General features: G+C 46.9%; 1 pseudogene; it reads right to left on the bottom strand.

Moving 5' to 3' along the window:
* Positions 1-541: 541 nt before the first annotated feature.
* On the bottom strand, positions 542-5,180 carry LOC128099537 (uncharacterized; annotated as a pseudogene).
* Positions 5,181-13,629: the final 8,449 nt, after the last annotated feature.

Raw genomic sequence — 13,629 nt, 5'->3', positions numbered from 1 at the left:
TAAGACCCCCCAGTTCCACCTGCATGTTTTATAGGAATGTGTAAACCCTCAGGGGGACTTAATTTTGTGTCTGGTGTGGTGATAAACCCCTCTCACTGCTGGGCAGCAATGGTGCACACCTTTAATCCCAGCACTCTGAAGACAGAGGCAGGCAGACAGAACTCTGTGAGTTCTAGGCCAGCCCGATCTATCTAGTGAGTTCCAAGACCAGGGATACACAGAGAAACCCTGTCTCTAAAAACAAAACAAAAACCCTCTCCTACATATCTCATTTCATCCCCTCAACAGCCCTATGAAACAGACTCTCTGGTCCTCACTTTACAGATGACACAGCTGGGCCTTGGAGATGTTAGAGGGCTAACTGGGGGCCAGACTGTTGCATGGTGGGTGATGGGAACAGGGGCAGCACTACCTAGCCTCACCCTTACCCACTGCAGTTGTGTACAGAGGTGGGGGGGCAGGGAAGAGGGAGCTTGGGGGGCTGGGGAGCACCACATGCTGGGCCCAGCAGAGTAAGTGTGAAATGTAAAATGCTTGTGGTTAATGAGTGTGGAGATCTGATGCCTCGAGATCACTAGAGTTGATTACTGCATTTTTGCAAGAGCCCCTCAAGCAGATTTCTTACACTCCAAGAGACCCCTTCGTCACATCTGTGATCGGCCCCTCTCCTTTCTTAAACAAGGCCCTATATTAGTTCTCAACCTGTGGATCTCAACTCCTTTGAGGGTCACATAGCAGATATCCTACATATCAGATATTTACATTATGACTCATACCAGTAGCAAAATTAAAGTTATGAAGTAGCAATGAAATAATTCCAGCCTTGACTCTGCAAGGGAAAATAAATGTCAGGGACTTGGGCAAAGATTCCTGAGCCTTTGTACTGGTCAGAAATGTAAAGCCTTAGAATTGGGGGCTTCAGCCTGTACCATGTCAGAGGTAGGAAGACACGGTCCCTCAACCAGCCAAATGGCCAAGTGATCTAGCCTAATGTAGAATGTTCCAGCTTTTGACATGTTTACTGGAGCAGTATAGAGCCAGACTGGGCCAAGGGCCCCCTGGAGGGCCCTGGGAGATTCCTTTTCTCTTCCTGAAGAGCCTGCTCTTTGTTTTCAGTTACATGGTTAAAATGCACGAGCAGCTGGAGGATGAAACCATGTTTCTAGAGACCCTGTCTTCTGAAGAGACCCACATACTGCTTAGGAGCAGCCCCAAGACTGCCCCGGCAGTACTAGTCCGTACATCTCACAACTATTTAATCAGTGTGAAAAATCTTCTGTCGTGCAGGCACTGAGTCTCTTCATGACCCAGCAGAAGTGGTCCATGCTGGTTTTTCAGAATGAGAAAGGATGGCAAGAGGCTTTTAACTGTGTGTATCATTGGAAATACCTCTCGGGTTAGTTAACACAACATTTTAAAGTCCTTGTTAATGATTTCTGAATGACTGGCTGTTGAAAAGCTGGAGATGGAGAAATGGGAGAGGAGAAGGGAGAATTCACCTCGGTGGATTTCCTGTAACTATTCCATAGTAACTGCTGCCTCTAACAGTATGCCTGAGGCAGATTACAAGACTCCCAGAGCTGTTCCAGGAGAGCATGCAGAAGGCACATCCCACACAGACCTGGATAAAGGACAAGCCACTGGGTGTAACATCCTACACAACCCTGCCTCCTTGGCTCTCCCAGCTGCTGAACAAGAGAAAACAGTGGGAGAGACCCACTGAATAGGTCACTTTCAAATACAAAGCGTTGCTTGGCAGAGGAGGATTAAGGAGTAGATGCAGAAAGGCCCTCTGTCCTGCTTGACCTCCAAGCAGGAGAAGCATTTACAAGACAGAAGACGCCCACCACCAGGGAGAGCAAAGGCACTGAGGACAGCTTGAGGCCCTGAGAGGCCTGGAGATAGCAGCAAATTAAACCATCAACAAGCTTTACTAGCTGCCCTTTACAAGGTGCCACCCCTAGAGGCTCAAAGTCCTTTCCCTGGCCTTGTCCGTTTGTGCTGAGGGTATGACTCGTGGTAGCATGATTGTCGAGGGGGTCCTGGGTTAGGTCTCCAACACAGTGGAAAACTAGTGATAAAAAAAAATTAAAATTCACTGTTGTTTATTGAAGATACTGAATGGGCTGGAATTCAAAGCTACCTTGTTGAGAACTACTCATCCCTGGGTGTCTCCCACCTGTATGTAAAATAGGAAAAAAATAAAAATAAATAAAAGCTATCTGATTTCCCCTGGTTCATCCAGCTTTTGTTACAGGAGTCTGACCCAACTAAGAATCTGTTGAGGCTGGGGAAAGGAATTCCTCCACAGAAGCCCTGACAGACCGCAGCCCATCAGGTGTGGGTGAAGATGGTTTATCCCTCTAGAGGATGCATTGACCTGACCGCCAGGTCCAATTCCTACATGGAGAGCCGTGGTGGGAGGGAGATTCGGAAGCCTTGTGATGGGAGGCTTTAAGGGCGACTGGGGTGTTAAGAGAAAGGCTGAGGCCTTTCTTACAGGACAGGGCTGGTTCTCATGAAAGCAGGTTGAGAAAGGATGCCTGTCTCCTTTGCTCTTCCATACACGCCTGCACTTCCTCTTGAAGCCCACTGCACTATGAAATACTATAAGGCCCTCACCAGAAGTGATGTCTTGAACTTCCCATCCTCCAGGATGGCAAGCCAAAATCAACCTCTCTCCTTATAAGCTTCTCTATCTCAGGTATCTCATTACAATAGAAACCAGACGGAGAGGCTAGGAATGGTGGCACTCAAGAGTCTGAGGCAGGAGGATCTTCGATTTGAAGTCAGCTTGGGTTGCAAAGACTCTGTCCAAAAAAGAAAAAACAAAAAACAAAAAAAAAAAAACAAGAAAGGCTGAGGATGGAGCTCAGTGGCAGGGTGCTTTCTGAGCACACACAGGCCCTAAGTTCCATCCCCAGCACCAACAAACAAGGAACAAAAACATCCGAAGTCGGCCCCTGCCATGCCTAGGGTGAGCATCTTGGGTGAAAAGGGTCTTGATGGCCTCTGTGGAAAAGAAGAGAGTGCTTCAGCTATGGAGTTCTAAAAATAGCTGTAGCTGCATAAAGACATGAATACTGCATAGGAAGGACAGGGCTCCGAGAGGCCCTCCAGCCTTGGGAGGAGATTGGGTGTCAGCTCTGCTACAGGAGGCACTTTCTATTGCATACCCAGTTCCCAGAGTCTGTTTTGCTAAAAGAAGCAGAATACCATTGGTAGGAAGGAAGCCAGCAGGTACCTCAAGTTTCCTGCAGAGGAAGAGAGTCTGTGTGGGCGCCTCGAAGCCATGAGGATCTGCTGCCCACCCCGAAGCAGAAGTCTGACTCTCCAGCTTCCAGCCCCACCCCTTAGTCAGTCTGACACTTTTAAAGGTGAATCAGGCCAGATTGCACCCCTGCCTGGGAGCAGCAAATGGCTCCCTTGCCTGTGTGTGTGTGTGTGTGTGTGTGTGTGTGTGTGTGTGTGTGTGTGTGTGTGTGTGTATTTGTGTGTGTGTGTGTCGTGTTGTGTTTCTGATGGCAGATGAGGTTCCACATCACCTAAACTGGCCACAAATTCATTATGGAGCCAAGGATGGCCTTGAACTTCTGATCCTTCTGCCTTACCTCCTAATGATAGGATTTCAGGTATATGCTACCACACCCAGTTTATAGGGTGCTGGGGATTGACCCCAGGACTTTGTGAATACTTACCAAGCACTCTACCAACTGAACCTCATTCTCATTCCTCCCTTGCGATTTTTAATAGCATCCAAATCAATGCCACAGCATGAACTGACTGCACCCGCCACTTTCAGGCATCATGAATACCTGCTGGACTCAGTCCTGGCCAGTCACAAATTGCTTCCAAACGGGCCTTTGGAGCTACTGTCCTATCTGCCCAGATGATGCTCTGTGGTTCCTCTCAGACTCCATCTTGCCTGAGTTCAAATTTTGATTTACCTCTCCCATCCTCACACCACATTTCCCAGAGCTGTTGTAACAAAATATCACCAGCTTGCAGGCTTACCAACTCCACTTACCCTTTCGAAAGTCCAAAACTTCAAAGAGATGAAATCAAGGTGTCTGATGGGCCAGCCGTCTTCCTCCAGGGAGAACCTGTTTCTCAACCTTGTCCCGTCTGGAGCTGTAACCTCGCGTCCTTGGCTCATAGCCCCTTCCACCATCTGCAAAGCGTAGTGTCCAGCCTCGGTGTCACTTTGCTGTGTGGAACTTCCCTGAATCAATGTGTAAAGGCACAGGTGAGTGTGCCCAGATAGATAATCCAGGATCACTGCACCAGCAAATATAAGCTGAAAATCAGAAACACTATTTTGATTCTTTCTGGGGAAAAAAGGAAAAGACTCCCTATCCCAGGTTCCCTCTTGGTGAAGGCATTCACCCCAAAAAACTTGTAATTGAGAACTTCTGTCTATTTGAGGCCTGTTTAATTCTTTCTGAAAGCTACAGTACCTTTTTCCAAGTTCACTGTCTAACACCAGGACAGGAGTCACCTCATGGAATTGTAATCATCAAAGGAAGTTGAACCGATCATCCAGGCTCCAGGTGGTGGGGAACTTCTAAAGTTTCCAAATGGCAGGCCTACTACCAGTCATAAAGATAGGCGGCGAATGCCTGTAATCTCAGCACTAAGGAAATAGAGACAGGAGGATCAGAAGTTCAAGGCCACCCTTGACTACATAGTGAATTCCAGACTTGTCTCAAAACAAAGATACACACACAGTTCCCTTTGGATGTAGACAACAGAAATGAAGGTGGCTTTCTCTAAACACAAGGTGAAATTTAGGGTGAACCACCACCGACAGATGGTGTGATCAAGTCCTCTGGCCTGGGGACCACTTCCAGCTGTGGGACAGTGGGTACCGTCCCCTGTGCTGTGCTGCTAGAACAGCTCTCTTGAGAGTGAGTCATTGTTTGTTTGGTGTTGGTTTGGATTTGCTTTGGTTTTGAGGCAGGGCCTTGCTGTGTGGTCTAGGCTGACTTGGACTTTGTAAACCTCCACCCTGGGCTCCACCACTCCTGGGATTACAGGCCAGCACTGCCATGCCCAGCTCAGATCTGGGACCTTAGAAAAAACAGAGATTTACTGCTTACAGTTCTGGAAGTTGAGAAGTCGAAGCCCAAGGGCTCAGAGCTGATGAGAATCTTCATGATGGACAGTGGAAGAGCGAACATGCCGTAACAAAGGCACATGAGAGGGAGAAAGGAAGCAAGCCAGGCCCTCACAGCCTCTTCTCAGGAACCCACTCCCATGAGGACGAACCCACGCATTCAGTAACAGCGGCAATCTGTTCTCTCAGTCTGCCCAATCACCTTCTAAAGGTCCCACCTCTAACACTGTGCATTGTCAACTAAGTTTCTGGTATGTACTTTAGGGTGTAGGAGGCGCTCCTCTCTCACTGTGGACCCAACAGTGGGGTGTAGGAGGCGCTCCTCTCTCACTGTAATGGACACCCGACAGTGGGGTGTAGGAGGTACTGTCCTCTTACTGTGATGGACATCGGACAATGGGATGTAGGAGGTACTATCCTCTCTCACTGTGATGGACACCCGACAGTGGGGTGTAGGAGGCGCTCCTCTCTCACTGTGATGGACACCTGACAAATGCTCCTTGGGAGTTTATCTTGCCTCATGGTTTAAGGAAACGGTCCATCCTGGCGGGCAGCAGAGCTAGCTGTGGCAGCAGGAACCTGAGGCAGCTGACCATGTTGCCTCTGTAGTCAGGAAGCAGAGAGATTATTGCTGGTGCTCAACTTGCTTCTCCTTTTATCCAGTCTAAGACCCTTGTCCATGATGCTGCTCACATTCAGGGTGCGTTTTCCTCAGCTAAACATCTCTGGAGACTCTCTTAGAGGCATGCCCAGAGCTGTGTCTTCTAGGCAGTTCCAAGTCCTGTCAAGGTGACAGTGAAGATGAACCTTCACAGTGGCGGTATGCAGCAGTATGCAGCAGCGTGCAGCAGTATGCAGCAGCGTGCAGCAGTGTGCAGTAGTATGCAGCGGTGTGCAGCAGCAGTATGCAGCAGTGTGCAGCGGTGTGCAGCAGTGTGCAGTAGTATGCAGCGGTGTGCAGCAGCAGCATGCAGCAGCGTGCAGCAGCACTGTAGCAGGTGCATCTCCCAGGCCGTGTAAAAAGGTGTTTTTTTCATGTCCGCACTCTCAGCAGATCACATGTGTTGTGACTCTCACTCTGGTTCACATTAAAAATTGAAGCTGTTTTCTTTCTCTTCTGTCTTTATCCTGAAGTTATCTAGGTTATCATGTTTTGTTTTTAATTATTTTCACCAATCTAATCTCTTCACTTCAAAACTATTTTAATATTTGTTTTGTTTTTTATCTCTCTCTCTCTCTCTGTGTGTGTGTGTGTGTGTGTGTGTGTGTGTGTGAGAGAGAGAGAGAGAGAGAGAGAGAGAGAGAGAGAGAGAGAGAGAGAGAGAGAGAGAGGCGCAAGCGCGCGCACACATAAGCATTCAGGCGCCTGACGAGACCAGAAGAGGGCAGACGTGAGGAGTTGCCCAATGTGGATGCTGGGAACTGAACTCAGGTCCTCTTCAACCCCCTCACGCCACAATTCATACTTTGCATCTGCAAAGTGATTTTTGTCATGTAAGGGAACACTCCCAGATTGAGGGGATTAGAGACAGCTCACCTTTGCGGGCTGTTATCTGGCTCATCATACCATTCCCATGCCCTCTAGCCCAGTGCTCAGTTTTATTGTTCTTCATAGCACCTGTTGAAGTAGTCAGACGTTTACATGGCTCTTGTCTTGCTCCCCACCACAAAATAATCCCAGGAAGACAGGTATTTGCCTTATTGTTTTTACCAGTGTACAGCCAGCATCTTGGAAGGTGTCTGGCCCGAGGTGCCTAGTGCTGTGGACAAAGGAATGCGTCAACGTCGGCTCCATCACATGGCTGAGCCAATCTAATGGAACCACACAGACGTGTCCAAGCTTCTCCCTTGGCTGCCCATGTTAAGCAGGACATGGAAGCCTGCGAGCATGAGCAGTGAGGAAAAAGGACCACCTCTTCATGGAGAAAGATTCAGTCAGTACCCGGGAGCAGCTGCCAACCAGAAACAGAAATCTTCAGTCTGTAGCTCACCCAGACGGACTCTGCAGCAGGGCTTTAACTGGATGCATGACTCTCTGGGGAGCCCTTATTCCGAAGAGGACTTGACATGACCAGGGACACACTTGGTGGAATCTTGTATAATATTAGAGGGACCAGCCTTAATATTATACATCCCAGGGGCTCAGGAGAGAGAACTACTAACGGTGAGGACTATTTTCAGGAAATAGAATCTCAGCACACCGAGCTCTATAGTCCACTTGCTTTAATTCCTCTGGCATAACATCCACATACACACAGCTTCAGTTCTGTTCTCGTGCCTAGCTCCTTTCTTGCCTGATTTCTCTCTGTTTATCTACTGTTCCCTCTTAAGTTCTATCTTAATTCTCTTGTCTTAATTCTGCCTCATCTAGGTCCTTTTCACCTTGTTCTTACCCAGCTAGGGCTTTCCCATCTGACTCTTCCTCATCTTCCATCTCATTCCTCTAGTACTCTCTTCTAGCCCTTCAATCTAGTTCTTACCCATCTCAGTTTGTTCCTCTCAAGTTCTTACCCATCTAGTTCTTCCATTCTCTTTTCTCTTCTTCATCCTCCACGTGCCCTGGAAGTCCTCGTCTACATACACTTACAAGCAGTATTCCCTTAGCAGTGCAAAGCCAGGCTTCCAGGGTCAAACGGAGGGGTGATAAGAATCACATAGGGAAGCAATAACCGTTAATTATCATTTGCAACCCCAAAGGGAAGTGACCAATGGGGAAATGAATTAACTAAAGGCTAAATTCAGGTAATATCTAAGAAGAGGGAATCTTATGTGCTCAACTATAGTCTTAAACGTGATTAGTAGAAAATGTTAAGAATCTATACATTGCTAAGGTCAATGGGAGAAAATAAAACTGTCTTCTTTTTTCCTGTGGCTCCTATCTGTCCAAGCTATCTGCCGTTTTTTCTGCAGGGTGGGGGAAAGTGTGCTCGGTCGCTAGGCAACCTGTACAGCTAGATGCCTCTGGTGATAGTTAAAGGGAGATCTGGAACTAGAGGTAAGGTTTGGGAAAGGAGGAAGTAAAGCTTAATTGGCACATCCACCAGGCCTTCTCAAACAGGTAGCCTGGATGCTTAAGTCTGTTCTTAGAGAGTATGGAGGTATCTCTGATAAGGTACTTTTCTCCATCTGGGGACGGACCTGGCCGGATGCTGCCAATGGTGATAATTACAGGGAGGCTTGAACTGGGGTTCTTGCTGAGCATAGCTGTCAGCGCAGAAGGTTATCTAAATTTTCCTAGAAGTGGTTAGGTAAGGAGTTAGAGGTCTATAAAGTTGTAAGGCTGTAAGAAAGGAGGGACCGAGCAAAATTGTGTAAAGCTATTACTTATTACTGAACATCCACCTGACCTAGGCGGTGTCTCCTTGTGGAATTTATCTTAAGTCAGGAGACTTGCATGTGGACTGTTATTACTGCTAGTCCTTGAAAGTGGCCAAGGGAGATATCTGATTCCAGAGGAAGCCTTTCCTGAGGCAGTTCTCCAAATGTCTGGAATGTGTATGTCCAGAGAGTGATCAGTCCACACTGTTAGCCCTTCTTAGGGAAAAGTCAACTGGCAAAACTATGAAGGCACACATGATTTTCATAATAGAATACAGCTGATATATAACAAGCCAAGTAACACCAAAAACTCCTTGGGATTTGGCTTCCTCTGGAGGAATTCCCTGATTTATCCAGGTAGTGACTTTGCCATAACCAGCTGAGTTCTTATGATATATTCCTGCGGCCTGCAGCAGTGGAAGAAGGTACTCTACAATTGCTTTCATACCTTTTTGTGACAGTCTTGGGTGTTGTCAGGAAAACGTCATAGTCATCATGTGCTTCAGTAGAGAGAAAGTGCTTAGCTTGGTTGAAAAGCCCTTGCTAGCCTTTCAAGGTCAGACCCTGTCTATTTTTGCAATATCACACCCCTGTTAACACCTAACTGGGGTTCAGCAATACCTTCAATTTAATTCAGAAAATAGATTTAGAAGCCAGTGTGTATCTACTTGCCCTTGCTTTAATGTCTCTTAAAAGCCAGGTCTGGCCTGGAATCGCACAGAAATTCTATCCCGTCACTGCGGAGGCTTTGTGGTTCAGCAGAACAGATGCATCATGGGTATTTTGTTTTCTGTGGCGGCAGGTGCTGTTGTTTGCACGTGCCATCTGTACTTGCTTCCCAAATAACCAAAACCTTCAGCTGTGGCTCCTGCCTGCCCAAACTCCCTTTCAGTAGAACCACTCAGATGACTTGAAGGAATTATTAGCGTCAGTGTGGTGGTTTAAATGACGGTCCCCCATAGGCCTAAGTATTTGAACACTTGGTCTCTAGTTGGTGGCATTGTTTGGGGAGGTTATGGGAAAGTGCAGCTTCGCTGAAGGAAGTATGCCTCTCGAGGCAAGATTTGAGAGTTTATAGCCTTGCCTCACTTCCAATTCACTCTCTCTACTTCGTGTTTCTGGATTAACATGTGAGCTTTCAGCTCCCTGGTAGGGCCACCTGCTACCATGCCCCCCCTCCCCGCCACCGTTATGGACTCTCACTTACCCAAATAAACTCATCCTTCCATACGACCTGGTGAGTTACCACAGCAACAGAAAGGAGACTAATACAGTCGCCTCGACCTCAGTCTGTACCCTCTGGTATGCTGCCAAGGCCAAATCTGCATACATCTTCAGCTATCCCAGAAATCTCAGGTGTCACAGCAGCAGTCTGCCTTGGCTTTCTTTCTTTCTTTTTTTTTGGTTTTTTTGAGACAGGGTTTCTCTGTAGCTTTGGTACCTGTCCTGGACCTCGCTCTGTAGACCAGGCTAGCTTCGAACTCACAGAGATCCGCCTGCCTCTGCCTCCCAAGTGCTGGGATTAAAGGCGTGCACCGCCACCGCCCGGCCTCTGCCTTGGCTTTCTTAGGACACCAGAAAACACATCTCAGCACCAGTTAAGAAAGCTTTTTTTTGTTTTGTTTTGATGTTATTTGAAATTAGAAAATACTGCAACAACATGATGTATTTAAAAACTACATAATAACATCCCATTATCATGTCAACCTGACACCGTACTAGAATTTTAATATATCACATTTATAGTTTATGAATGGTATGTTGTATCGTAATATGTAGTATATTTAATAACATAATAAAATATTTTAAAGGTTTTTCTTGAAAAATAAAAGGCCAGCCCAGCTAGCCTACTTGGTGAGCTCTGGGCCGGTGAGAGACTCTGCCTCAAAAACAAGGTGTGTAGCTTCTGAAGAACAACACCCAAATTTCTCCTCTGGCTTCCACACACATGCACACAGGTACATGTGTACCACTCCCCCGTGCGTGCACATATACACACTGACAAAAATAAATTACCATGCTGGACGGCAGTTCTAAGCAAACACATGTGAGATAGAAAACCAATACCACAGGGGGCCGGAGAGATGGCTCAGCGGTTAAGAGCACTGACTGCTCTTCCAGAGGACCCAGGTTCAATTCCCAGCACCTACATGGCACCTCACAGCTACCTGCACCTCCAGTTCCAGGGGACCTGACACCCATGGCAGAACACCAATGCACATTAAAAAGAAAAGAAAACCAATACCATAAACTGACATGAGTTTGGGTCAGAGTGGAGTTGGAAGGTATTCTTAGGGTTAAGTCACAACCAATGAAGGCTGGCAATTTTGGAAGAAATTCTACAGCCCTATGATTTGAAAACCTTTAGACCAACTGGATCAGGCCCTCTGGATAAGTGCTGGCTGTTTGAAACCTGGGGCTTATACAGATACACTTGGCTCAGCCTTAGACGAGGGGACTGGATCTGCCTGGACTGAATCTACCAAATTGAACTCAATCCTCAGTAGAGTCTTTGCCCTGGAGGAGATGGGAATGGGGTGGGCTGGGGGGAAGGTGGGGGGGGGGGAGAAAACAAGGGAATCCGTGGCTGATATGTAAAATTAAATTAAATTATAAAATAAAATAAAAAAACCTTTAGAATGTCCCAGTTGAAGAATAATAGGCACTGTTCCTGCTCAGCTGCTCCATCTAGTGGTAGGTCTTTGAGTGCATTTTATGGTCTCTGAATTGGGTATCTTCAATATCCAGATTAGCATTCTGACTACTTTGACTTTTAAAAGAATTTCTCACTCATGAAGCGAGCATGAAATATTTATTTTATAATGATGCAAGTTTTTTTGTTAGTTGTTAAACTTTCCTAAAAGAGTAACTACATTTTTAATACTGTTATATATACATATATTGCATTGTCGAAATGAACCCACTTACATTAAAATTTTATTTCTCATTGAGGAAGGCGCATAGGGTAGAAAAACTGGCGCATGAGAGCTATGAGAATAGCATATGGAATGAGCCTATTGGCAGAGAGAAAGACTAAAAAGACCTCAGGACTAGGGACCACCTGTGTGAGACAGAGCATAGGTCAAGTCCACATACGCAAATGCAGGAGCAGACCAGCACTATGGAAGACATATGTACAGGGTGCTTTCCCCACCTCCAGAGGACATTCGGGGGTATTGTACTACTGGGGATACCCTGCCTCACACCCCTGAAGGCTAAATGAAGTCATTCTTGGATTTTAGACCAGTTTGAATTCACTTGGAAAGGGCAACCGTAGATCTTGGTACTTTCCCGTTTGCTGTCACAGGCCCACTATCTGTCGTGAAGCCGTGGCCCATGGCCAGCTTTCTATCTTGCCCACTGACTGCCTTGGTTGTAAAACAGGATTCCTACAAGGTTCCCATGATCTTGCTCAGTCATTCCAGAAAAGAACGTTTGCAGAGATAACCCATCTCCCAAGACAATGTCTTGCTGGAAGCAGGCAATTTCAGGAAAGACAGACTGTAGAATTACACGCAGCCCCCATGGCCACAGCCACTTCCCGATTCTCAAGCCCTTCACAGGGTCCCAGTCAGCTTTTTTCCTTGGCAGACCCTCAGCTTCCTGCAGGAGAGAGGCTACCCCTCATTGCGTGCTAACAAAGACAGTCTCGTCCGTTGAAGGTCGGACTCTACCTCTTTTCTGCCTTCTGTCTCTTTACACCGCCGAAAAATCTAACACTTGGTGTCAAAACCTGGGAAGGGTATCGAAGGTTCACCAGCAACACGAACCCTCCACATGGGTCTCCCTCGCTCTCATCTGGTTATCCCAGGGCCCCACTCATCTCCCTCAGGCAGCCTTTCTTTCACTCTCTGTCTCCACCCTTCTCTCTTTCCTCTGTCTTGCTCTGACTTAGTCTGACCTCCAGGGGGAAGGCTAATTCTCCATTCCATCAGACCAGGAATCCAACACAGCAAAATGTCAGGACAAGGTAACTCATGGGGCCTAACTCAGAGGGGCTCCAGTTAGGTCTCAGGGGCTCCAGGAGTCCCACTCTGTCTCTTCTTGAGACTCTGTTGGTCGAAGGTTCCCGGAGCTTTCCACAGGCTGTGAGAATTGCTTGGATGAGAGTTCTGAGAACTCTCCACTGGCCACACAGTCTCTCAGCTCCTGGAAACATACAAGAATGGGAATGTCCCTCCTACATTTCAGATCTGTTTGGTCAATTTGAAACCTGAGGGACATCTCCAGGTGGCCTGATTTGACCCATTTTTACCTTAGTTTTGCACCCAGCATGGGTTCCAAATTGTCTGCACCGAAAGATACCTCCTTAGCCTGTCTGTAGGCCAATCTAAAAGAGCTCCATTTGGGAGAACTCAGACCAGCCACACTTGTTCAGCTCTTGGTCCAAAACTTTCCTCAATGTGTATTGGACAATGGCCACTGCTAGCCTGAATTTGGAACTTACAAATTTCAGTATCTAAATTGATTTAGATATCTTCATAAAATGAAATTGAGACTAGTCCAAGCTGCCCCCCCCCCATACACACTTTTAACTCCCAGCTCATCTTAACCCTTTCAGCCCTGCCACTCAGCTCCACATCCAGAACCAACATGCCTGCCATTTCTGCTGGGTCTCCAAGCCTGTTTCTCTCAGCTGAGATAGGATACTCTTTCTGCTCTTGAGAATCCTTTGCCTCGTGTCTGTTATCTGCTTTTGTTTCTACCCCACCGAAGTCTGGGTGCTCTTGCTTGTAATTTTATAGTGTTCTGTTTGATGGTCTCTAGGTTACAGATATTGATATTATTGGCAATTTGACATCTTCATAAGAGAACAAATATTGGTTAAGTTTTCCGGGTTGTCTGCTTCCATCTGCGGGTGAAACGGGAACAGACTGGTTTTGGATGGAAAAGACGCTCTGTCTAAAAAGTCTCTTAATAATAACTTCAGCATTGCCTGCTTAAAATAATCACAGCTGGGACTTAAGACAGGCAAGGTCATCAGACCTCCACCTGAGTAGTGGGTCACTCCTCCCAGCTGTGTGCAATTAGACCCTAATTAGATGAGACTTCAAGGATTTCTGGGTGTACAGGCTAAAAAAATGGGGAGGTCGCCCACCTGTGCAGCAAAGAGAAAACGGTTATATACACTGGGTAAAGGCCCCAAATGTTGCCTAACACCTCCCCTTAGAAAAGTTTCTTACAACAAACGGTAA

This window comes from Peromyscus californicus, unplaced genomic scaffold, assembly GCF_007827085.1.
Source record: "Peromyscus californicus insignis strain IS unplaced genomic scaffold, ASM782708v3 Scaffold_6__1_contigs__length_162567912, whole genome shotgun sequence".
Classification (NCBI taxonomy): Eukaryota; Metazoa; Chordata; class Mammalia; order Rodentia; family Cricetidae; genus Peromyscus; species Peromyscus californicus.
This window is presented reverse-complemented; position numbering and strand designations above follow the sequence as displayed.